We start from the raw sequence: 24692 nt of genomic DNA, 5'->3' as shown, positions 1-24692 counted from the left end.
TAAGGCCTCTCCTCATGCTACCATGCCTTCCTTTACTTTGATGCTTAATCCTTAACTGGCTCAGTGGGAAGGCGACTTACATTTTAAGTCGAAAACTTCACATAGCGAAGCAGCCCTCCCTGTGCCTCCCAGAAGGACCAGTTCAGCTTCTGAGCAGTACATGTAAAAGGACCAGCTCCCAGCTCTGGGTCCACCCTTGTGACTTGGATAATTTAACGTATAAACAGCAAAGTTTCACAAATGCCGTGCATGTGTTTATCTGAATTACAGAATATTCTCTCTTGAGATGAGCAGGCCCGCAGTGTAGACGTCTTTGTAGGAACCCACCTCTTGACTTTGACAGTTTGTTCAACCTTCCCAGCCTGTCTCCTGAGCCGTGCATAATAGGCTTGACTTACGGTTGTCAGAAATATTTCTACACTCTGCACTCTGTGGTTCCACAGCATGATTTTAACAAAACCTTATCTAATTATACATATATAATATTAAAAACATAACATTTATGTAAACTGGAACTAAATCTACAGATTACTATATCTTCTGTGCTGTCTTGAAATTGTTCATTAACCACTAGTAAACTAAAATTTATATATATATATATATATATATATATATATATATATATATATATATACATATGTGTGTGTGTGTGTGTGTGTGTGTGTGTGTGTGTGTATATAATTCCCTGGAAGCACATCTACTGCTTGGCTCCAGCTGTCTTGTCTGCAGATCACAGACCAATGTGGATGTGTGCAATAAATGGTTTGCTCTTTTGCTTTGACCTTCACAGAAGTAATGAGCAAGAGGCCGCAGAGATGGCTCAGTGGGTGAGAATGCTTGCTGCTCTACCAGAGGACATAGCACCCCCATGGTAGTGTAAAAGCATCTGTAGCTTCCTTTCCCAGGCATGCACTGCCTTCTTCTGGTTTCCGAGGGCACCAGCCATGAGTGTGAAGAATACAGATATAGAAACAGGAACACTCGTGCACATAAGAATAGAGAGATTCTTAGAAGTAAGTGAACAAAACAGGAGAAAAAGAGCATCAGTTTTACATAAAAGATACAAAAAGGTATGTATATAATATCCTCAAAAAAAAATGGAGACGTCTTCAACCCGAATGTCTCCCTAAAGGCAATCCTTACCACCATGTGTCTGTGTGTTCAAACTATTGTCATTGGAAAGCAATCAATCACCTTTTTCTAAAAAGCAACATTTTCAAACACTAGGGTGTTAGTTAGGAATGTATTCTGCCCCCTTCCGCAACACGAGCGCGCGCGCGCGCGCGCGCGCGCACGCACACACACACACACACACACACACACACACACACACAATTTCTTAAGTGAGTCCTCTGTCCCACGAGGGCTTGGGTGACAGGAGTTCCAAAAGTCAAGTTAGTCAGCATTGTTTGGAATTCATGTCACCAAAGCCCTCATGGGACAAGGGACTCACTTGACTAAGATGTTCTGCTATATAATCCTTTCCATCTCTGTGAAAAATAATGAAGTCTTCTAGCCAGGTGACAAATTTTTCTACAAAGGTCATCTAAAAATTTTATTAATATTATTTAGATCATTTGTTTTTTCAAAATAATACATCTTAAGAAATTGCTGGAAACCATGTAAACAACCCGGTGTAAAACTTGTTTTTGTCCAAAGTTCTAGAAACATATTGTTCATTTTGCTTCCATTTTCCTAGACACTTACTGGACACTATTTCCACAGATTTATAACACCAGTCGTATGGAATGGGCAAGATTAAGTTTGTTTACCTGGATGGGCTGGGATGAAACAGAATAGTTGAAAAGAATTTTATACTCATTCCTGTGCCAAAGTGGAAGACTGTTGGTTCCTACCTATACACAAAGGAGCAGAATTAGATCCCATCCATGTCTACATTGTGACTTGAAAGGAAGCAAGCAACATCAGCTTTCCTAATTTGTATATTGTGACTGATTACATTCTACCTCTCAGTAATTACCTTTATTACTGAGTTTTAGTTCCTTGTGTTTAAAGTTGACTTACGTTGTATTATATCATTGTTTTTAGGGAAGACATTGTCTTCATTTAAAATAGTGTTCAGTTTAGCTACTCCTTGTGTCTGTGTGTGTGTGTGTGTGTGTGTGTGTGTGTGTGTTATGAGTCAGAATCCTTATTTCTAAGAAAATGCAGAGAATTTGCATCGTGATAATATTTGTACTGCCATCTAAATATACCAAGTTACTATAATATCGATGTTGTAGGTACTGGCCTTTTAGATGAGACAGCCTCAGTCTGGATCAAGAGCACCAGCATAGAGTTGAGTATAAGAGCAAGAACAGCACTTAGAGAGCAATGACAGTGGATTCCCGGGAGTTCCCTGGCCAGTCAGCCTAGATAAAAGAGCTCCAAGTTTGCTGCTGGGAGACAGTGTCTCAAAAACCAACATGGAGAGCAATAGAGAAAGATACATGACTTCTTCTAGCCTTCATACATGCTTAGGTAAACATGTGCACATGCGTACACACACACACATGCATACATGTACACACACATGCATACATGTACACACACATGTATGCATGTACACACACACACACACACACACACACATACACACTGCCCCCATATGCTATTATAAAGTAATTTATGGTCTAGATCAATTAGATTATGGCATTTTAATCATAATAAAGTGCCAGTCAGTTTGCTAGTAAAACACATAAGCTTCTGCTTTTCTTTACTAGTGGTTCAACTATAGTTATGCATTTTCCCAAGACAGAATAAGAAGTTCCTCATGGCTAACAGTGTTGGTTGGGATCCCCCAAGGGAAAACCTCCAAGAGTTGTAGTGGTTTGTTCAAGGCACAATCCAGGCAAGTATGGCCATGACTGTGAAGCAGGGAGGTAGGGAAAGGGAGGCAATATTTAATATGTACTTTACAGATGAGATCAGTGGGCAGAAGGAACTTGGTCAAGTTAGAGTCCCGGGTGAGAGGGGTGGCCACTGGTGTGAGCAAGGGGCCTGAGGCATCCCCCAGTGCCTGGGTTTACTATGGATTCAGGTCTGCTTGTGTGGACATACATCTCCGGCACCTCAAGTGATAGAAACATGGGTGCTGCTGAGGTAAGGAGCCTTCAGTCAAAGCCCACAGGTACCTACAAAACAGCATAGAAGGTCGGCCAAACGGTGGGGGAAGTCAAGACCTGTGATCGCCTACCCTCCCTCTCTCTCTCCCTCCCCTCCCTTTCCCCACTCCTCTTTCATTGTTGTTTGTGTCTCATAGTCGTTCATGTACCTGGTTTCGAAAGTAGCAACAGCCAGAGGCTTTGAGTTGCACAGGCATCCATCCCTTGTCATGTCAATAGTAAGTGAAATTTCAAAATATTACTTGTTGCTATGTTGAGACAACTTTATCAAATTATTTTATGCTTTGTGTGCCCTGTCCTGGAAGAGAGAAGAGGAATGTGTCAAACATTCTGGATCCCAGCCTCTGCAATTTCTCTTTGCCATTCGAACAGGGGGACCTAAGGGGACCTCTCTTACTGTCCAATGCTGCTGTTCTCCCTCCCCAGGGTAGGGGAGCCTACAAGAGCTTACGAGGGATCTAAACAGCTGACTAAGGATTTACTTTTGTTTGGGGGAGGATTTGTTTTGATGAGTGTTGTAATTTTGGCACTTTGGAGTACTAACGCTCCTGAGCCTCCCTGGCCACACTTGGGGACTAGAGCAGACCAAAAGTCTTCTGAGGAGGGTCCTCAGAAGTCTGTCTGAAGCTTGGAGAGCTGAAGCCAGGTATAGGAAAGTCCAGGAGAGAAGCTAAGATAGCCCCTCCCCTCCCCTGCGTCTCCTGGCAGAGGATGCCTTGGGTAGGAAAGAACATGAGAAAAACAGCCAGAGTCTAGGAGTACTTAATAAGGGAGCCTTAAACGTCACGATATTGACAGTTTAAGTCAGTATAAGTTAAATGCGTTTTACAAGCCCCGTGAAAAGTCTTTCCGACACGTTTATACTAGAAATTACGCATTGGATCTGAGCGGTGCCTCCGTCTCAGTCAGAGACACTTAGTAAAGCAGACGGCACGCTTGAAATTAGTTTTACTTGTGTATCTTCACCGAGCAGCTCCTGTAAGACCTGTCGGCGAGACAGCTTTCAGTTCGTAGCGGCTTAGCAGTTTCCACATTGATTTGCTGATACGTAGAAGACTGGCCAAGGGTGTTTGCACTTCGTGGCCCGTTCCATAATAAGCAGTAGAGAAAGCATTCTTGGTAGAAGCAATTTAATCTCTTTCTGTGTGAGAAAGAGAGGGGGAGGGAGCAGGAGGGAGAGAGGGAGAGGGTGAGGGAGAGGGAGAGGGAGAGAGAGAGAGAGAATGTGTGTGTGTGTGTGTGTGTGTGTGTGTGTGTGTGTGTGTGTGTGTGTGTGTGTGTGTTATTTCACTGAGAGGTCTGATAAATACCCACCCAGAGACAGAAGGAGTCATTCAAGCTAGGTCAAAGCCTCTTTGCTCGTTGCTTCTCCCTGGGAAGGACTCACTGAAGATACTTAATTGATTCAAGATAACCAAGGTAAGTCAATGCTCCCTATTTGCATTCAGTAATTCCTAACAGGAACTTGCTGGGTTACTCTGTGACTTTTTATTCGGCTGAAATGACAAGCCAGACTCCCGTGTTTGCCTAAGCCCTCCCGTGGTACACAACTGTTTTCTATTTGCTGTTATAACTTAAGATTACCAGCACCTGAGTGAAAAGAGGAGGGGAAAGGTATGGGACTCCAAAGTTGAAGGACTGACAGAGGGATGTGGCAATGGCCAGTCTCCTTGCATGTTTTTATCCCTGATTAACTTTAAAGCTGGGCTCATTGGATTTTAATGCTGTCCGGGGACTTCAAAGGTGAGCTCTCAATAACACCAAATTGTATGCCTGCTGCTTCTCCAAAGTCACACTGTTCTTTAAAGCAGTTTTATTCCTGTTCCAAAACATCAGCTACATCACAAAATGTAGCCTTTTTACTGACAAGTAGATGTCACTACTATCTATGAGCTTTTTCTAAAAAAAAAAAAAAAATCAAGAAGTATGTTTTACTTTGCATTTTGAAATAATAATAAGTTGCACACTCCTAGCTGGAGTCCAGGAACATCCTTTGCTTTTGTGATGTTCTGAGGAGGGCCAGAGAAATGTTAGGTCACAAGGGAACAAATATTTCAACAATCTGACGAAATCTTAAGTAGATTTAAGGGCGGTGGTTGTGGATAGGAGGGGGAGAACAATTGTAATTAGAAAGCGTTATGCACATGTATGCAATTGTCCAGGAATAGATTTAATTAAAGATCAGTTCCTCTTGGCCTCGAGTTAATGTATACACATGAGTATACTATGATAGCTATATACTGACCCTCCCTCTGCTCCTTCACATGCTGAGGTCACAGACAACAGGGAGGAAACTGGAGGTGATTATTGTCGTCCCCAGCACCTGTGCCAAGGCCATTCTGAAAACACTCTCCAAAAGGACAGGTTGACAACAAAATCAGGGTACTTCCCCAATAGCTAGTGTGCAGGGCCACATTAATGGTTACCAACAGTCCCCTTCATTGCTTCTAAGACTGCTTTAAAATCAGAAGATGGCTTTGCCTGTTTAGAGTTTTGTAACGTATTAAAGAACAGTCTCTTCTGTGTATCTTCTATTCTGTTTACACCTCTGATGCCCTGACTAATACTTGGATGGACTCAATCCACAGTTTTTAGCTCAACACTTAACATCGACCTTCAGAAGCTGGGATTATGCATGGAATGAAAGCATGAATACACTTAGGGTGACTGTAATACTTTCGAGATTTATTTGTTCCCTCCCCTAATTCCCAATATAGTTTCGGCCATCTGACTTGAAAGGAATCCTAACATCTGTTTAGTTTTACACCGTCTTTGCCCTTAGCCGACCCAGTGAAATGCCTCTTGCTTTGTATCTGAGCTTGCTTGTAGCAAGAGATTGTTTTCCCACGTCCATGCGTGGGCTCCTCTTTTTCTCCCTCACACTTTAAACTTGGAGTAAGAGCAACAGTATAAAATCAGTGTCGTCTGCCTTTTTTTGTTTAACCCTAAGTGAAACGGTTAATCAGGGCCATTCTTGGCTTCTCTGGGGAAATCACAAAGGCAGTGTTCTGCATTGTCATCTAGTCAGGATGTCCCTTAGGGTTTCTGTTGCTGTGAGGAAACGCCATGACCAAAAGTAGCTTAGAGAGGAAAGGAATTATCTGGTTTATGCTTCTACATTACTGTTCATCATAGAAAAAAGTTGGGTTAGGTACTAACAGGACAGGAACCAGGAGGCCATGGAGGGATGCTGCTTACTGACTTGCTCCCTATGGCTTTCTCAGCCCGCTTTCTTATAGAATCCAGAACAATCTGCCAGGGATGGCAGTGCCCACAATGGGACGAGCCCTCCCCTATCAATCACTAATTAAGAAAATGTCTTGCAGGCTTGCCTACAGCCTGATCTTGTGGAAATAATCTGTCAATTTTGGTTTCCCGTCTTAGATGACGATAGCTTGTGTCAAATTGCTATAAAACTAGCCAGCACAATTAACCCTTTGTCAGCCTGACACGCAAACACTTCACCATTAACCCTAATCTTTCCTTCCTTATACAATCTCCAAGACCGTGCATTAATATCAACATCACAATACAAAACATTTTTAAAGTTAAAAACATTCCACGAGTCCTACAAAGTAGATCACTCATTAGATATTTGCTAAGGATCTTTTTTTTCCCTCAAACCATCTTATCATTCCTGAGGTGGAGATAAATGGAAATATGTGTGTGCTCAGATTAAGAGTTAGAGATAGGTAAGAGTATATAATGCATGTGCCATTAATGTGAGGTTTCCATAAAGCAAACCAGGGTCGATTACCAAATTATAAATTGTGGGATAACGAATATAATCATTTTTGAAAACATCATCAATGGACTTTAGGATGGTCAGAGCAGGTCGCACAGATTGTTCATCAAGAATCTTAAGAGACCTGAGAGAGGAATAAGAAAGTCATCCCAGGTAGCTGACATGGTCTAGGAGAAGTTAGGACAGTGGAACCGCCAATAGATGAAGCAGATCCGGGATGCTAGTAGTCTGCTTTCCACAGACATTTCTTTTAGGAGTTAGGGAAAGGTAAACAAGACATAGTGGGTGAGAACTGAACATAGGTGCCCCACAGATAAAGTTCGTGAATATGAGAAAAGGGATAGGAGTGGAACAAGGTCCCAGATGCCATCTCTATGAAAGCTAAGCCACCACAGTTGCACAAAGGCACAGGACACAGGGAGACTCTCAAAACATGGACACCAGTCGGTTAGAGAACCGGGGGCGGGGGGGTGAAATAGTAAGAATCCCAATCATGTTCTGATAGTGATCGGGACAGCAGAGCACTAACGGACATGAGAAATTTCTAGAAGGACAGTGTGGGCCCATTAAGTGACCACTAGAGTCAACCACAAATGCATGATCTGAGGAGATGCATGTAAAAGGTTAACATTATATGCAGTTAGGTTACAGAAGCTGTCAGCCACACAGCAAACCACAAAAGATAGATGGGCAGGAGAGAGCCCTGCTGTGCCAGATGGATCTGCAGTCCTAGGCAAAGTGTCTGCTTCACCAAGGAAACCTCAAATCCATTCTTGCTGTGGACACCAGTCCTATCTGATCATCTAAAATGAGCTCGCCTCTTTATCGGGTTTCCTGATTATGCTGTCAAGTCTTCACTACAAAGTTATCTACAAAATAACATTCATGTTTGCTCAAACACCTGTGGAAAGCAGATGCAGGAGAGAAGTCTCAGTGATTGAGAATGCTCACTGCTCTTGCAGAGAACTGAAGATTTGATAGCTTGCAATGCCTATAACCTAGCTTGAGATGATCTGATTCCCCTAGGCTTCCCAGGAACCTGAGCTCACATACACATAGCCACACATACAATGACACATACACACGCATGATTAGAACTAACAAAAACAATTTCAAAAATAACCGAGAAATGTCATCTGGTTAAGTAAGACATGATAAACCACTAAGTGCGGGCAATGTTAAAGTGCTTGTAGCTGCTCGTAGGGATTTTTCTAGATGAATCGCGAATAATCTTTGGAATATCAGGAACTGAAACCTGAGGGTTTACAGAGACTGGAGTGAAGCCAGGAGAACTATCCACTGAGAAATCTGTCAGATAGCCAAGCCGGTTCTCAGATTTCAGAGATGCCTGCAAAACCTCTGTGTTAGTGGTGAATTTAGCAAGAATTTGTAAGCAGAAGATGAGTAACAAAGTAGCAGAAAGGCAACTATCTGAGGGAAGAGCCGCAACAAGATAGAGTCCTAGCTCTCCCTCTCTTTGTCCTGAATCCTCACTCACTGCCTTTCCAAGTTGACAGGGAATGTTGTTGCTGGAGGCTCCCCTGATCGACTCTTGACTTGGCAATATTGCAACCAGATAACCAAATGGGATTTTTACTGAAGACAGGGTAGTAGTTTTATCTTAAAAAAAGATTTCTTTATTTGTATTAATTATAAATGTTATTGATATTTTCATCAAATAAAAGAATATGCTGCTTCCTACTTTCTCGTTCCTCCTTGTAAGCCAGCGGTTCTCAGTGTGATGATTGGCTGAACAGTCCTTCCTCGGTCTGCATGTCAGGTATTTATGTTATGATTCATAACAGTAGCAAAGTTGCAGTTATAAAGTAACAACAAAAATGATTTCGGGGTGGGCGGTCACCACCACATGAAGAACTGCATTAGGAAGGTTGAGGACCACTGTTCTTAGCCTTCATTCCAAGTCCTCTCAGTTCCTCCCCACGCCTTCTCAAATTGACATATTTGTCTTGTCTGATTATTATCATACATGTATATATGTCAGTACATAAATATAACCTGTTGTGCCTATTACCTGTAGCCAGGGTTTCAAGGATGACATTTTTTGGCTCTTCTCTTTAAAAAATTATTTATTTTTGATATTATAGTATAATTACGTTATTTCCTCCTTCACTTTCCTCCTTCCAAAAAACATACATACACCTCTCCTTGATGTCTTTCAAACCCATGGCCTATTTTTTCATTAATTGTTGTTTATGCATACATGAAAATGTAATACGTATATATTCCCACATGTAAGAATAAAGTAGCAATTAGAACAGCTGTTTTAAAATAAGCAGCTAAAATATTCAGGTTCACGCAGAGCCATGTGGCTCTGGAAGCCTGCTGGAAACTACCACACCGGAGCTCCAATCTCTAAACATGCTGTAAGTGTGGGCTGATGATAAATCCTTTCCCCATCAATCCTTGTCCTTGGGAAGCAGAGTCCAGAACAGGACTTCATTATAGTTGGAATTGAGATTGGGGATTCCTATGGTGTGTAACTTGTACAGGATTCGCCACAAACTTTCAGAGAATTGTTTCACATATTCCAAAGCCAGTTCTGTTCATTGGTCTTTATGTGTGTGCATGTGTTTGTTCCTGCGTGCTTGCGTGTGTGTGTGTGTGTGTGTGTGTGTGTGTGTGTGTGTGTGTGTGTGTGTTTAATCTAGCAAACATGGTGATTGCAAATCCAGGAGAAAGCACCTTTTGGGGGTTTGTTTGTTTGTTTGTTTGTTTCAGATTGATTTAGACCTAGGCTACTCATTTTCATTTGAACAAATATAAACTTATTTTAAAAGGAACACTGCTTTTATCAGCTTACCTAGAATTTAAGGTAGCAGACACACATAGAAATTTTTATTTTTCGTTTGTAGTTTTTAAAGGGCAATTTTGAGAGCATAATTGCTTTTCACTTTTCTGCTTCAGCTTTGGATTTGGAAGCAGAGTTTTCTAGGTGGAGCCCAGGGTGGTTTTCCTTAATAGCACTGTTTTGCAATGGCCAGGGTCCTTCCCACTGTGGGGAAACTGCATATGGCAGTAGAGAGATAGTACCACTTTTTAGTTAGAAAGTGAAGCTCTGAAACGCTGGAGTCCTTGGCTGTTCGATTTACCCGGATAAAGTCCGAGCAAATGAAATTCGATCACCATGAAATAACCCTGGGATGAAGAACACAGTGTCCATTGAGTGCGGACGAGGGAGCCTGCAGTTGGAAAGGTCGGCCACTGTTTTCCCCTGTAGTCCGAAGGAGCATTGAGACCAGTGGCTTAGGATTTGCCATCCCTGCATTTGGGGTTCCTTAAGCAAAATGTCTATTTGTGGACACTCTGTTTTTAAGGTTCTAGGCTTATTTGATCTCTGTGCTAAATTAGTTTAACCTACTTAACCCTTTGCATTTCAGGCTCAATGTTAATTTTCAAAGGGCACTGTTAATGCTGCATAAATCTTAGAAAGCACATCAAGAAACGTCGTTTGGTATGCTTGGAAATTTGTATCTGTTCCAACAGCCAGGTGTCAGGCTTGTTTTTAGCTTGTGTGATAGTGTGTTCCTTCTAAGAACAGATAACAACTCTACAGTCTTAACGAAGTCCCATTTGTCACTGCTGGTTCAACTGTGGCTAAACAAAGGTGACCTTACATTTCTATGTGGTTTACAGAGCACATCTCTAACCCAGCCAAAACTGTCAGAACTCCCCTTTCGTACGATGAAGTTAAGATAATGTCTTCAGAGTAGAAAGTAAAATCCGGGAAGCAGAGAGACCGAATGTAATGGACCTTCTAAGGGTTTCGAATTAATGCCAATATCACGCTTATCATTCAGTCTTTCATATCTTTATATTGTTGAGATTTTCATATATTCATGCTTACATGTCTGCTTAGTGATATACATTGATGCCCCCCACAGGATCAATATGCACAGTTCTTGGCTCAGTTCAGTTAATTTCTGAGCATTTCCTTCCACTTTTTAGGAATTGGATATTTCAACTTATTTCTTAGATTTCAGAAGGTGAAGGATAGCAACGCAGGATAGAAATGCATCATGACATTTACATTGAAGATCAAGGTTATCGACATTAGTCTTATTAGCTATTTAACTTTTAGTACTCTATGCCAACCCTATTCACCACCAAATACTTTCATGTGATTTCCTGAGGACTTGATTTTTTTTTTATTCTGTCTTAGGATAATGAGCAACTGTAGTTTTGCCTTTTAATACTTATTCTTACGAGAGTCAAGGTTGAAGCAGTTTCCAGAAGGTTCTCAAATATCCAAGGAAACCAAATGTAGTACAAAGCAACGTTTTTTATAGAGATTGTGTCACTCCTAGTCCTGGTCAGTCATTCTTTCTGTTTGGCACACAGCCCACCCTCATGGTCAGAAAAGGACAGATTATTACAGATGCCTCCTTCTCATACTGCCACTTTGAGGTGGGGTCCTATCTTTACCTGTTATCTTGATATTATCTGAGATTAAGTACCCAGAGTATTGAGTGTGTCCTGTGTGTATGTGTGTGTGTGTGTGTGTGTGTGTGTGTGTGTGTGTGTGTGTGTACGCACGCGCTCATGTATGTATGTGCTCCTGTGTGCAGGTATATGTGAGGCCACAGGCCAGTAACCATGTGTCGTTCCTCAGGAACCACTAATTTGTCTTTTCGAGGCAAGGTTTCTCACTGAAACCTGGATCTTGGGCTGGGGATTTAGCTCAGTGGTAGAGCGCTTACCTAGGAAGCGCAAGGCCCTGGGTTCGGTCCCCAGCTCCGAAAAAAAAGAACCAAAAAAAAAAAAAAAAGTAGAGATAGGGTTCTAATTTAGGGAGGGGGGAGGGGGATGTTTGCCCGGAAACCGGGAAAGGGAATAACACTCGAAATGTATATAAGAAATACTCAAGTTAATAAAAATAAAAAAAATAAAAAAAAAAAAACCTGGATCTTGAAATCAGGCTGAACTCGCTGGCTTTGGAGCTCCAGGTATCTTCCTGTCTCTGCTTCCCCAGAAGTAGGGGTACAAACTGCGGTCACCAAACCAGGTGTGCATTGGACAGTCAACCTCGACTCTTCATTTTTGCACAACCTGATATTTTCACAACATGACTGGGTCGCTTCTCCAGCCCATCTGGAGATGTTAGCCCTTCATGAGTTTTATGACAGACACTCACTCTGTCTGCAGGTGATCTAAATTCACCATGTTAACTCACAGTACACTTGATGCCTTTCCCTTCTTTCAAGCTTTAAATTACCTACCCACTTGCTAAGAAAATAGCCTAACAATGAATTCTCATTCTTCGAGAATAAAATTGGCAAATGAGTATTAGAAATTAAGTCAACAAACTGGTTCTGACATTAATAGTTATTTCAAATCCATATGATGTAGCAAACGAAACATGTCGGCTAATAATGTTTTAGGAGTGGTTAGCCACCTTTCACAGTCAAATTTGCTTCTTCTGCCTCCGTCTACCATCCCGTATGTGATATGCCTCCATGGCTGGAATGGATACAGTTCATACCTAAAAGGGTTGCTTGCATAGTGTGCCTAAGTTGGGTGTAGGGCAAAGTTTGAGTAGAGCAATGGAGACAGTCGGCACTTGAGCTGGGTGGCATTTGTGTGGGACTTACTGTCTTGCTTACTGGACGTTTGATACTCACCATGTTATAATTCCAGCCTGCTAAACTGGAAGTATTCTGTCTGCCAGTGACGTCTGCAATGTACTTACTGATAAAACAGGAATAGCATTGTGTTCATGGGTTAGCAGAGTAAAGGTGTTCCGTGCACTTCTTACCTCTTAATTGTATAAACACAAGAGAAAGTCAGTGTTTTTGGTTTTGTTTTTGGTTTTTTTTTTTTTTTGTCTTTTTGGGTTTTTTTTGTTTTGTTTTGTTTTTTTGTTTTTGTTTTTGAATCTGAATTTACTCTCTCTGAAAACTCAGGAGTTAAAAAAAATACTATAATATCCAATTTTATAGTTTGGAAAAGATTGGCCCTGCTAATCCTGTCTTCTTACAGCCTTTACTTAATCAATTCATGCTAAAAAGAAATCAATCTTCCATTAAAAGTATTTAGGGAAATAATTGTGAGAAAAAGTCATGTCGGTTTTTTAATGTGTGTTTGTGGTACTTCTACTTTTATTTAGCCATGTTGATAGTCGTAGTAGACCAAACCTTCTCTACTTCATTTCTTGTCCCCCTTTATGGGGAAGGGTTCATCCAAACCTGTGCACTTTGTCGCTCCCAGAGTAGCGGTGTGAAAGCCATCTCATGAGAGAGAAAAATTAGAATTGGACCTTCAGAGATATGTATTGCCAGAAGAACTGTTAACCTTTATCTACTCCCACTTTTTTTTCATAGGTTCCAAAGTGTTCTGAGCTGGAGGGGAAGCTCTGAAAAACCCTAGAATTTGCACGTCATAGGATTTTCCTCTTGTTTGTGTTTTAACCATAGGGATGTTTTAAAAATATTTATCCTTATAAAAGCTCTAAACAATGCCCAACAAATTTGTTCTACTGATATCCCCCTCCGATAGAAAAAGTAATGGACTTGGTGTGCCAGGAAGCATGGGGAGGGGGCGGTTTTCTTCATGAGAGATTCTGAGCTGACCCATGAGCTTAAGCAATAAATGGAAGTTCACACCCCATCAAACTCCAAAAGCTTGATTACTTTTCTCCCTGCCAAACGTCCGTGTTCACACCATGTTCTCATAAGACCCGTTCTCTAGCCACTGGCATATCCGAAGACTGGCGGCGGCGCACTGAGAGACTTTGCTTGTTTCAGTTCTTCACAGGTGCACTTGAGCTCTACGGTAAATCACGCTGCTGGGGTCACTCCTCCGTGGAAGGGCAGACCACAGAGGGATGCCTCAACTAGGACTGGACATGAGTTCAGAACCATTTCAGCAGGAGTCTCTAGGTTCCTCGGGGTCTAGAGGATACTTCTTAAGAAGCACAGAGCGTATGGGAAGACATATCTTTGTCATTGCTCTTGCTTTGTGTGGAAGGAATGGCTACCTGCTCTGAAAGAGATGAACACAGAGCAGGCCCTTTAAAATAGGGGAGGTATGGGACCCCAAGACAGAGGTTAAATGCTGCAATCGGACGGTCTCTTACAGTGACAGTGACTTGGGGTGTGTGTGTGTGTGTGTGTGTGTGTGTGTGTGTGTGTGTGTGTGAGAGAGAGAGAGAGAGAGAGACAGAGAGACAGAGAGAGAGACAGAGATGAGATAGGTTTCATAGGATTTCATTTGTTTAGTCTGGACTGGGCTCAAACTTACAGTCTTCCTTCCTCAACCCCCTAGTGCTGCTGATTGCAGGCATTTACCACTGAACATAGCTTCCTAGATCACTTGAACAGAATGCGTTCTTATTATCTGCCTATTGATCAAACCCTTGTGATTTGATCTTCCTGAAGTCTCGTTTACATGTATTTAGGTGCTTATACTACTGTATTCATGCAGTTTGCTGGAAAATCATAACCAACGCCTATGCAAAAATGTGTACCATTGAATCCCTTCCGGGAAAGAGCCACAAATGGCTCTATCCAGGTATTTTGTCTTTAGGAGATAGTCCCACCTATTTTACTCTGTTTTTCTAGCATTAAACGATATTATATGAACAGTATTCCCTCTTCTTTCAGTAACTACCTTCCCAAGTGTTTACCCCTTTCCTTCCACACAGACTTCCTAACATTCTGTCAGCATCTCTGCTTTTGACTGGGAAAATAAACCCTTACAGATTCTGCTAATGGTTTGAGTTACTTTGACACTAGACCCTAGAATTTTCAATCCATAGGATTTTCCTGTTTTAATCGTAAGAATGTATTAGAATGCCTGGTTTTATAAAAACTCCAAACAACACCTAACAAGTTTGTTCTAGTGGTACCTTATAGATTCTGCTAGAGACTCCAATTGCAGCTACCCCTAGGGACTAAACCACTCATCTCTTGGCTTCCCTTCAGGATGGACTGGAACTTGTAAGGTGAAATTAACTCTTTCCTCCCCTAGTTAATTTTGGTCGTGGTCATTTTCACAGCTGTAGAAATCTAAACTAGGACAGTCATACACTACTAAAAAGTAGATCAATGAGTTAATCACTTTTCCTTCTGTGGGTTAGGAAACTGAGGCACAGAGAAGCTAAGCTAGTGTCCTACCACATAGTGAGCAATATAGGAGCTGATTCCAAAGTTTCCCAAGCTACTACTAAGAATTGTCAGACAATGTTGAATTTGGATAGAAATAAAATATCCTATATGTAGTAATTCAGTGAGCATAAATGTTCTTTTACTATGCAGTAAACAACACAGCTTCACTTATTTCTGTATTTCAATCTGCAATATTGTTTCATATAGCCAGGGTAGTAGATAGGAAGGAGATGGCATATATTTCTACTTAGAAGTAGAAATGTAGCTGCGTCTCAGGTATCTGCTTGGCCCGAAGGAGAACAACAAAGACATTAGACTAATGGGATATTTTATTTTTAAATCATCTTTGCAGCAGTACTTTTGAACATTAGGAGTTAACACACAATTTAGGCAGGCCCACACTAATAGTGCTTGCAAGCCACCTTTAATCCAGGCAAGCTGAAAAACAAGTCTATTTAAGCACTGAGTGCTTGACTTTATCCTAGGGCCCCAGAGACAGCACATTTGTTAAACAAACCGAGAGCTTTAAAAGGTGAAAATCATGGCCCATTCTTTAGACATTTCTGTGGTGAGGTCCTTACAAGACTACAGACTGGGTAACTTAAGCCACTGAGTCTGAGGTAGAGCAGATGTTGGCAGATTGTTATCTCTAGAGACCTGAAAATTGTGGCCTTCTCCTTCCCCTTCCCTTGTACACCTTCCACTTCCCTCTCTTTTCCCCCTCCTTTCCTTCTCTCTCTGATACATTCTAATCTAATCTTCTAATTATGCTATATTGGATTATGCCTAGCCTAAAGGACATTTTATTTTTCCAAATACAGTCACACTGGAAGATACTTATGGCTAAGTCCTCGGTTTTGTCATTCTAGGGAGACACAGTTCACACCCTAACACTAGAACCAGAAAGATTTGGAGGCTGCAAAATCAGTCAGTTTGCATGGGATGTTGAGCATTTGAATCTTCTCTCTGCCTTGGCTTTGGCCAAAACACAATGTCTTTAAATACCATTAGGCAGTGTCATCTAGTGTAATATTCAGATAGCTTAGCAGGCTTTAAAGGCTATCTTGAACTCTGTTGCTTACAATTCATCATCTCGGCAAGGGGCAGGACAAAGGAAGGTACTTCACTGAAAAGGTAAGTGTGAATGGTTAAAGATGTAACAGTCAAAGCATTGGCCCATCACCGCAACACCTGTTCTTTGGGAGAGAAGAACCATTAGCTGCAGGCAAGTTGAAACCAGTTTTTGGCAAAGGTGCGTCTCATTCTTAAGTTGCATCTCCATAGAATTTGAAATACAGGACAGAAAGCCAAGGAAAACGTGTATTTTTATCCCTCATGATTATCAGAATAGAGGAAAGAATTTAAGTGTATCGCTACAAAATTTTTGAAATATTCTTTGAAGGAAAATATTGTCTCTATCTTGTAGTATTCCCTGTATCTTGTAAGAGTATTTGAAAAAATTTTATTTGGATCTATTTTACTACTGTATGGATTTCGTGATAGATCTCTGTGGGAGATGAGTCGGTAAAAGATAGTAGACTCTGTAGCTTGTTGAAAGTATCCAGAGAATCCCTGGGCAGATGGGAACGCTGCAAAAGTCGGAGAAAGGCAATTTTCCAAAATGAGCCTCAGAAGTATGAAGTTTTTACAAGTTGCGTGTATGTGCTATAGGACAGGATGCAGCTTTAAATAAACCTTGGCGTGACTCAAAAGGAATATTTTTGTTTATTTGTTTAAATACTAAAGAATACTGTGGCACTTTTAGAGAAGACCATCTAAGTAGTCCCCGGCTACTTGGGAAGCATCTGCCATCGACAAACAGCTGTTGACTGTTCCATATCTGGCTCTCAGGTCTCCCTGTTGCCCTCACCCTGTCTACCCAGTTCTCTGTCCCTATCCTCTTCCTTCACCCCCTTCTCCCTTCCTTCCTTTCTTCTTCTACCTCTCTCCCCTCTCTTTCCTCCCTCTTTTGTCGTCTCTGCTTCTCCTCCTCTTTCCTCTTCACTCTTCTCTCTTTTGTCTCAACTGTCTTATATAGATTATCACATTTAGTATTTAAAATTATTATAGGAGTGTCTAGGCTATGGCTCACTTGATAAAACAGCCTTGCCTCCCAAGCATGAAGACCTGATTTGATAGCTACCACCAATGTAATGGTGGAACATAATTAAGGGATTAATGGTAGTTCGTTCATGTTTGATGCCCCAGCTCTGGGGAATAAGGAACGGATATAGCATCTTGCAGGCTTGAGGCCAACCAGTCTAGCCAAATGTAGCTCTCTGGATTCATTGAGAAACTGTCTCAGAATCTAAGATAGAGAGCAATAGAAGAAGACACTCAGTGATCTCCGGCTTCTCTTGCACATGTGTACAAGCGAATGAAAGGGCAAACCTACTCCATTTTGAGACTGGATTTGCCTAAGAACTTGACCTACAGCTGAACCGAAGCTGCACCTAAATACCAGGAAGGACCCCATGGCCTGTCCTTGGCCCATACCCCAGAGTCAGTCCCTAGCTACTTCCTAGCAACAGTAAATCAAGGATTAGTCTGATTGTTTCAGATGTACTGATTGTTCATGGTCTTGCTTCAGAACACCCAATTGTTGTTGGCCTACAAGTCATACGATTAGAGGCTTGCCAGGCTGGATACCCCCTCACTTGCTCCCATTTCCTATAAAACCTGTGCCAATGAGAGTTCAGGGTTTCTTCACCAAACTGTCCTGCTATGTCAGGGCTGGCCGTGAGCAGTGCAAGCTCAAGCTTGAATAAAAAGATCCCAATGAATGTGATTATATTGGAGTTGGATCCTGCTTGGTATTTTGGAGCCCATGAACAAGGCACAACATACACACATATACATGGATGCATACATACATCTATACATACACACAGTACAATTATTATAGGAACTACTATTATTCCCTCTTTTAAGTCAACATTCAGTTAGCTTGAAATAATCAGTTTTGTTATGACATTGTTACACTGTGAATTATTGAACTTCTTTCATGGTCAAGCCCCACCCCTCTGTTATCCCTGTCTCCTGCTTTCTCCATTCTCCCCCACCAAATGGTGTCCTTCTACAGCTATGTCTTATACATGTATATATGACATGAAAATATATGCTTCTATAAAATGGTTTTAAAATTAAGTCCCCACGTGCAATAAAACATACCCTGTCTTTCTAGAAGTCTGACTTATATTCTGCCCCTCTATTTTATATGAGCGAGGCAAGACATAAGAGAACTTGTGAGAGTCTGGAGACATAGCTCAGAGGTTAAGAATATTGTCTCTTCTTCCACAGGACTTACGCTTACCTACATAACTGTGTGTAACTCCAGTTCCAAGGGATATGATGCCTTATTCTGACCTCTGCAGACGACAGACAGGGAGGTAGTCGATATAATACAGAGAGTCATACTACATGTAAACTAATAATAAAAATAGCCTGTGGGCTGCCTGTAGGCTCCACTAGTAAGTGTGGTGACACTTGGTGACTATTGCTGGGACAGTGTACTGGGTCACATTATGTTGAATAGGAAGTACACACAGTTGTGTATGGACCGTGCCAATATTGAGAAGGTGAAAATGCTGAGGTGTGACAATCAGAACTGAGAGTAATGGCGTGTGACCATGCCCTGTCCCATGAGAAAGAGGTCTGATGAATCACTCATCGGCTTTCTGTTCTGATTTCACACATCGCTTACCACCATGCTAAACTCTGGTCTTTCAGGAAATAACTCCCTGAAATTAGTTATAGTTGACCCTTATACATGCAACTAACTTTCCCTGGAATATAGAGGTAACATCCCCTGACTCCCATTCAGTAGACACACCGTTTACATAGGGAGACCTCCCCTACACGCCAACCTGCTGTCCAAGACTTTCAGATTTTACAGTTGGGAGGTACACCTGCTGTTCTCTGAGTGCCCAAGAATACCCTTACTGGTCTTTAGTCATCTATATTAGAAGCATCTGTTTCACTGGGCACTGAAACACATGGAAGGAAAATATCTGAACTTCTCACCTCGTGACTGATCCAGATGATCTACTCATGAACTGATACTGAACAAGCCTCACACTTCACTGCCTTCTCCGGCCACCTCATCCCTCCGTATTATAATTTCAGTCTCCCCTGGTGGTTACAGCAACTCTAAACTCCATCAGCTAGTAGACCCATCTGCATGGATCACTATGGTCCCAAATTGCTTAATCAATTATGCCTGTTCTTTTTCTCATGTTTCCCTGTTCGTGGATGGAATTCACTAATCCTTTTTGCACTGGCCACTTCTCTGAGGAGGATCTCTCAGATCTGACTTTTCTTTAACCTCTCTAACTAATACTACTCGGCCTGGTAATGAGTTCCCTATCTCTTAAAATGAAAGAACTCTGCTATCACACAAGTGAAACAGTGGATCTCTTCTAGTACAAGGTGGCTCTCATAAGTTTGGGGATTACCTGAGGAGCTGTCCATATGGGCATCAGGCTCCTAGCGCCACACCTCAATGACCTCTACACACACCTCCCAGGATCATGAGCCCTCCAATGTGATCCATGCTCCCTGTTACCATGACTCTGTCTTTCTTACCGAAATTCTAATAGTCAAGATGATCTTGCTGTTCTACATTTTATTTATTTTGTCTTTTGAGGTAATTACATAATTCCTCCTTATCTTTCCTCCCTCCTAACTCCTTTCTGTCTTTAAAATTATTTTTTCATTAACCCCTCTTTCTCTGTCTCTCTGTCTCTCTGTCTCTGTCTCCCTGTCTCTCTGTCTCTCTCTCTTTCTCTGTCTCTCACACACACAGAGAGACACACAGATACACACACACGCACGCTACTTCTTGTTACCACACATATTATTCTGATTTCTGCACTCTTGCACTTGCCCACCTACTCCAGTATGTAGAGAGCTCCCCTGAGCCTGCTTACCTGTCTTGACTTTCTTCTAGAACAATCAATAGCATGGAGACTGTCACAGGCTCCAGCCTGCTTACTCTTTCTATTTTGATTTTGCTGTTGTTGCTTGTTTTGTTGTTTTAGAAGGGATCTCACAAAATGTAGGTCTGGCCTCGAGCTTATTGTGTAGCCAAGGATAAACTCTGATTCTCTCACCTCCACGTCCGGGATGCTGGGGTGAAGGCACATGCTGCCATGCCTGAACTATTCTTTTTTTCTTTGTTTTGTTACTTTTGGAATTGTAATTTAACTACAATGTTCCTTCATTTCCATCCTTCCAAACCCTTCCGAATACCCCTCCTCATAGTTCCTCCCTGAGTGATTAAATTTAGCAACATAGACTTGAATATTTATATCTTGTTATAGTTTATTATTCTTTCTGTCTGCATTTCTCCAACCCTAGCCCTTTGCTTATGGCTATATCATTCATATGTAAGGTATGTTTTACCTTGCCCTTACCTCGCCCTGTTACTGTTAGATTGTCACACCAGAGTCCTTGTGGATGCTTAACAGTATGTGACGAAGGGATTAGTAAGTGAATACATGTTTCTATTGCAATATCTCCAGATCTGCAAAGAGCTCCTATGCAAATATGGAGTCTTTCCTAAAGTCTCTGAATGTCTGCTTTTCACCAGCATGAGTAAAATGTTACTTCCAGCAGTATGGATTATACTAGTTTTCCATGAGTTAATGATTTGTATGAAAATGCACTACTCGCCAATCCTTATAATAGTAAAATTCTTTTATTAAATAGTAAAGTTCTTAAGGTAGCATTTTCAAATAAAGTCTTCATGTCATAATTTGATAGTTTGTCAAGTTGATTGTACCCCTTCGTAAAGTGAATAGTTCTTCATCATATTACAAAAGTGACAAATAGTGATATTCTCAACTAATATTTCCCAATGGTTTTTATATTTATATTATACTTACAGAAAAATGTAATATGTGGATGATTTAATTACAGATAATTGTGATACACTTGTGACTATACAGATTGTGATTTTACATTCTTCACAGGTGCATTTGTAAACACACGTGTGAATATGAGCATAAAAGTATCTGTGGCAAAACCATTTTCTATTTGCTAATCACGTTAGACCAGACTTTACACTCTCCTAAGGAATGATGGAATGATCACAATACCGAAATTTCAAAAACTAGGTTTCTAATCATACATTTGCTGTCAACTCAAGAGATTTGAACAAGCTGACTTCTAGAATGTACGCCCTGTTAGGGCAAACGTTCATGGCCAAATGGCCAGCATGTACAAGAGATTGGGCCTAAAGTAAGTCTGAATAATGTTGTTGCATGGGTGACCTTTCTGTGTATTTATAGCCCACACACACATAAGGCTATGTTCCCTCCAATCTTACATTCTAAATCAATATGAAGTCCTTGTGGGTCTGAACAAAGCAAATTCAGAACTGGGACTATTTATTAAGCTTCCACCAGGCCTTTCTACACCCTAGTCCAAGAGCACTCCTTTCAGGGATACTTGTTAATATAAATAGATAATATAAATAGATCAATGGGCGGGTGTCAGTTCTTTGGCCAGCTCCCACCTGAAGAAATAAACAAAGTTTGCAAATTATAAAAGGTACTGTTCAAGTTTACAGGACTGGCTGAATTATAAAAGTTCAAATAACTTCTCACCTCTATTTTCTTCTTACTCCAGCATCTATCTCATGCACAATCTAAAAGCTATTGAGTTTAAAAACTGCCCTAGAACTACTCTTTGAGTATATCCTGCTTCTAGAAATATTAATATCTCAGTTTAAGGAGAAACAAATTAGAATTGGAATATGTGTTAGAAATTTGCTCTTGTCTTCTAGGAAACCCAAGTTGAACTCCTAATATCTATGTCCTTAAAATAGTCTGCAAATCCAGTTCTAGGGTAATCTAACATCTTCCTCTGACGTCTGTGGGCACTGCACTTAGGTGAGACACATGCATAAAATATTTGGCAATGGAAGCGCACTCAATAAAGGTTATTTGTTTCTAACATTTTTCTTTGCAGCCATCAAGCACATATGTAACAAATGTTAAATATTTAAACCTATTTTAAATAGTTTAAATCCATGTTTAGGAGACTTTAAAAAAATCAGGTTTGGGCATTTAACAACTCAGTAACCTGGATAAACACATAGCCATAAAGTCCTGAGATATGTAGCAACAGAGTCTTGCCAGTGCTAAACCAGACAAGGTCAGGTACTGAGGAAGGACACTGTCAGAAGAAGGCTGAAGGCTGACCACCTCTGTCTTTTAAGTATCTCTTATTGTTCTGGGGGCCAGAGGCTGATGCGTTCTGGCAATTTAACTCTCTCTTGGTATTCTGGGGCCAAAAGCTAATGACTTTTTGCAACTTCACCAACAAAGAAGAAGGAAGGGAGGGAGGGAGGTGGGAGGGAGGTAGGGAGGGAGGGAGGAAACGAAGAGGGGAGACATTTAGGCATACATTTGGTGGATGGAGCAGAGCCACAACAGATACACTTTATTTATTCTCTCTATTTTTTATACTTTCATAGAAAAAAAGCTCTTGATAAAATTACCCCCTAGATAAAATGTTACACAAAAGAGGGGTTACAGAAGGCTGTCAAAAGTTCAAAGCAGGTTTCATGCTATAAGCTCATTCAAAGTTCAAAGCAACAGCCTCACATGGCCTGGCTTTATCGTGGTGCATACCCATGGCTTCATCTTTGTATCTGACCTACAATGAATGCTTTTCCTTGACACGAATCTCTCCTAAGCCTATTTCTCTTCTTAGTGTGGTTTATGAACACTCATTGTGTAGCCTTTACTTACTGTTCTAGGAGGTGGGGGCACATTCTAGTTCTGATTCTAACATTAGCGCATCTTTCTGGCGAAACAATTAAGACCATCCCCTTAAGTCTTCTTCCTAAAACTATTTGAATCAATCACATCAGGAACACTATGGAGTCATTAATTCATCCAAACAGCATTAACTCATGAAAGTTTATCTTCATGTTGATCTGCAGGAAATCTGCCCAGTAGGGTGGGCTGGTGCCCAGGAATCTTTAGGCAATGTAATAATGGCAAGGAACACATATGAGCAGCGAGAAGCAATCCCGGGATGAAGTCTCTGGGGCTGTGCCTCTCCACTGTTTCCTGTAGCCATGGAAACAGTGGGCAGGAACTGGCTTGTCACAGCCTTTCTTAGATGGCTTCTGTCAGAGTCTCATCATCATCAGAAAACCTGGAGAGAGCCCCAGGGACCTGTGAGCCACTGTAAGAAAAAACATCTTTGTGCCAGCCAATACCAGTGTGCTCCGCCTCTCTGCCTCCATTACCACAACCTACCCTACTGTACAGAACTCTTCCTCCTTGGCTTTCCAATGAAGCCATTGCTGCTCCACCCATCACCCTCTGTATTCTTCCTCTGCTCCCGTGTTCAATTCGTAGCACCTGCTGCCAACAATAACATCATTGTTGTTTTCCCTTGTGTACATAAAGGGTAACGTAATCTTCATGCTAGCAGAATATCTGTTTTTAATATGTCTCTGGCACCTAGAATTGAGGATGATCATAAGAAGTTCTTCATCAGCAGTCACAGGATGGAAGGATGGATGAAAGCAGGAATGGAAACCATGCTAACTCAAGACTTCTCACTACCGATCCTCTGAACAGTTTCTCCCTCAGCTCCCAACAGAGCCTCACCATTTACAGTCTACCCTCTACCCTCAGGCACTGGATCCATTCTGAACTGATGCTCCACCCGCGCCCTATCGCCTCACAAGCCCTTGGCAAACAATCGCCATAACTCCCTTGGTCTTGATACTTGAGAGTACAGAGCAAACATCGCTCATGTGAAGTGCTTGGGTACAGAAATGTTTCGTGGTTTTTATACTTTTTTATTTTTATATGCATTGTGCTGTTTACATATTCAGATTAAGATCTTACGGACAGGACTCAAGTCTGAACATAATGTTTGTATATATCTCATACACATTTTACCCACGGCCTGGACATTTTAATGTAATGCTCTAAAGAAGTTTTTCACTGTTCAACCATGTGTACTGTATATATTGATCACATTTACCTCATACTTCTCCCCTTATCTCATTCCCTCTCCTCTCCACCTTCACGATTTTATTGTTTTTATACCCCACTGATTCTTCTTGGTACTGATCCATTGCTCCCGGTGTGGGCTATGTTCTGGAGTGTGGTTAGCATTACCAGGGGCCACTGCCTCAATAAAAGCAAAACCAATTTTCCCTACACCAGATGCCCTTTGAGTCCACCTATATTTTGATTACAGCCTATTACAGGAGGAATGTTTTGCTTACAACATCATGTCATCGCCCAAAAAGTTTAGGACTTTTGAGGTAGTTTTGCTCTTTGAATTTTTGAATTAGAACATTCAGCTTGTATATCTATGGCTTTCTCCTATCTCTGAATTAGGGTCAGCCCAGTATGTACACATACCGAATGAAAGATGTTCTAACAGCACACTGATTTTTCTAAATGATGTATACCCAGGAAGCAAGCTTACTATATAAATGAATAAATACCAAAAGCATTTCCAGGGGCATGAATGAAGTTCCTGCCCTCTATAGGTATACAGATTCCTTAAAAACAAAGTCACACAGGAAAGACGAGAGACCTAAAAAAGGAAGAAAAAAAAAAGAAAGAAAGGAAAAAAATGCCTGGGTCCCTGGTGGAAAATTGGGACATCCTTATGAGTGTTGTGAGCACCGTAATGGCCACATTAATTCTTAAAGGGCAA

At 41.2% G+C, this 24692-nt stretch overlaps 1 protein-coding gene across 44 annotated transcripts in view; it reads left to right on the top strand.

The window, feature by feature from the left end:
* The window catches only part of Rims1 (regulating synaptic membrane exocytosis 1), a 499822-nt gene that overhangs the window by 462182 nt on the left and 12948 nt on the right, over positions 1-24692 (top strand). The window contains exon 1 of one of the 44 annotated variants that reach the window (XM_087567880.1): positions 3676-4544. The gene's annotated coding sequence lies outside the window, so the exon portion shown is untranslated. 44 annotated transcript variants of the gene reach the window in all.

This window comes from Rattus norvegicus, chromosome 9 (assembly GCF_021556685.1).
Source record: "Rattus norvegicus strain SHRSP/BbbUtx chromosome 9, alternate assembly SHRSP_T2T, whole genome shotgun sequence".
Classification (NCBI taxonomy): domain Eukaryota; kingdom Metazoa; phylum Chordata; class Mammalia; order Rodentia; family Muridae; genus Rattus; species Rattus norvegicus.
The sequence above is the reverse complement of the archived record's forward strand: the minus strand, read 5'-3'. Positions and strand labels throughout refer to the sequence as shown.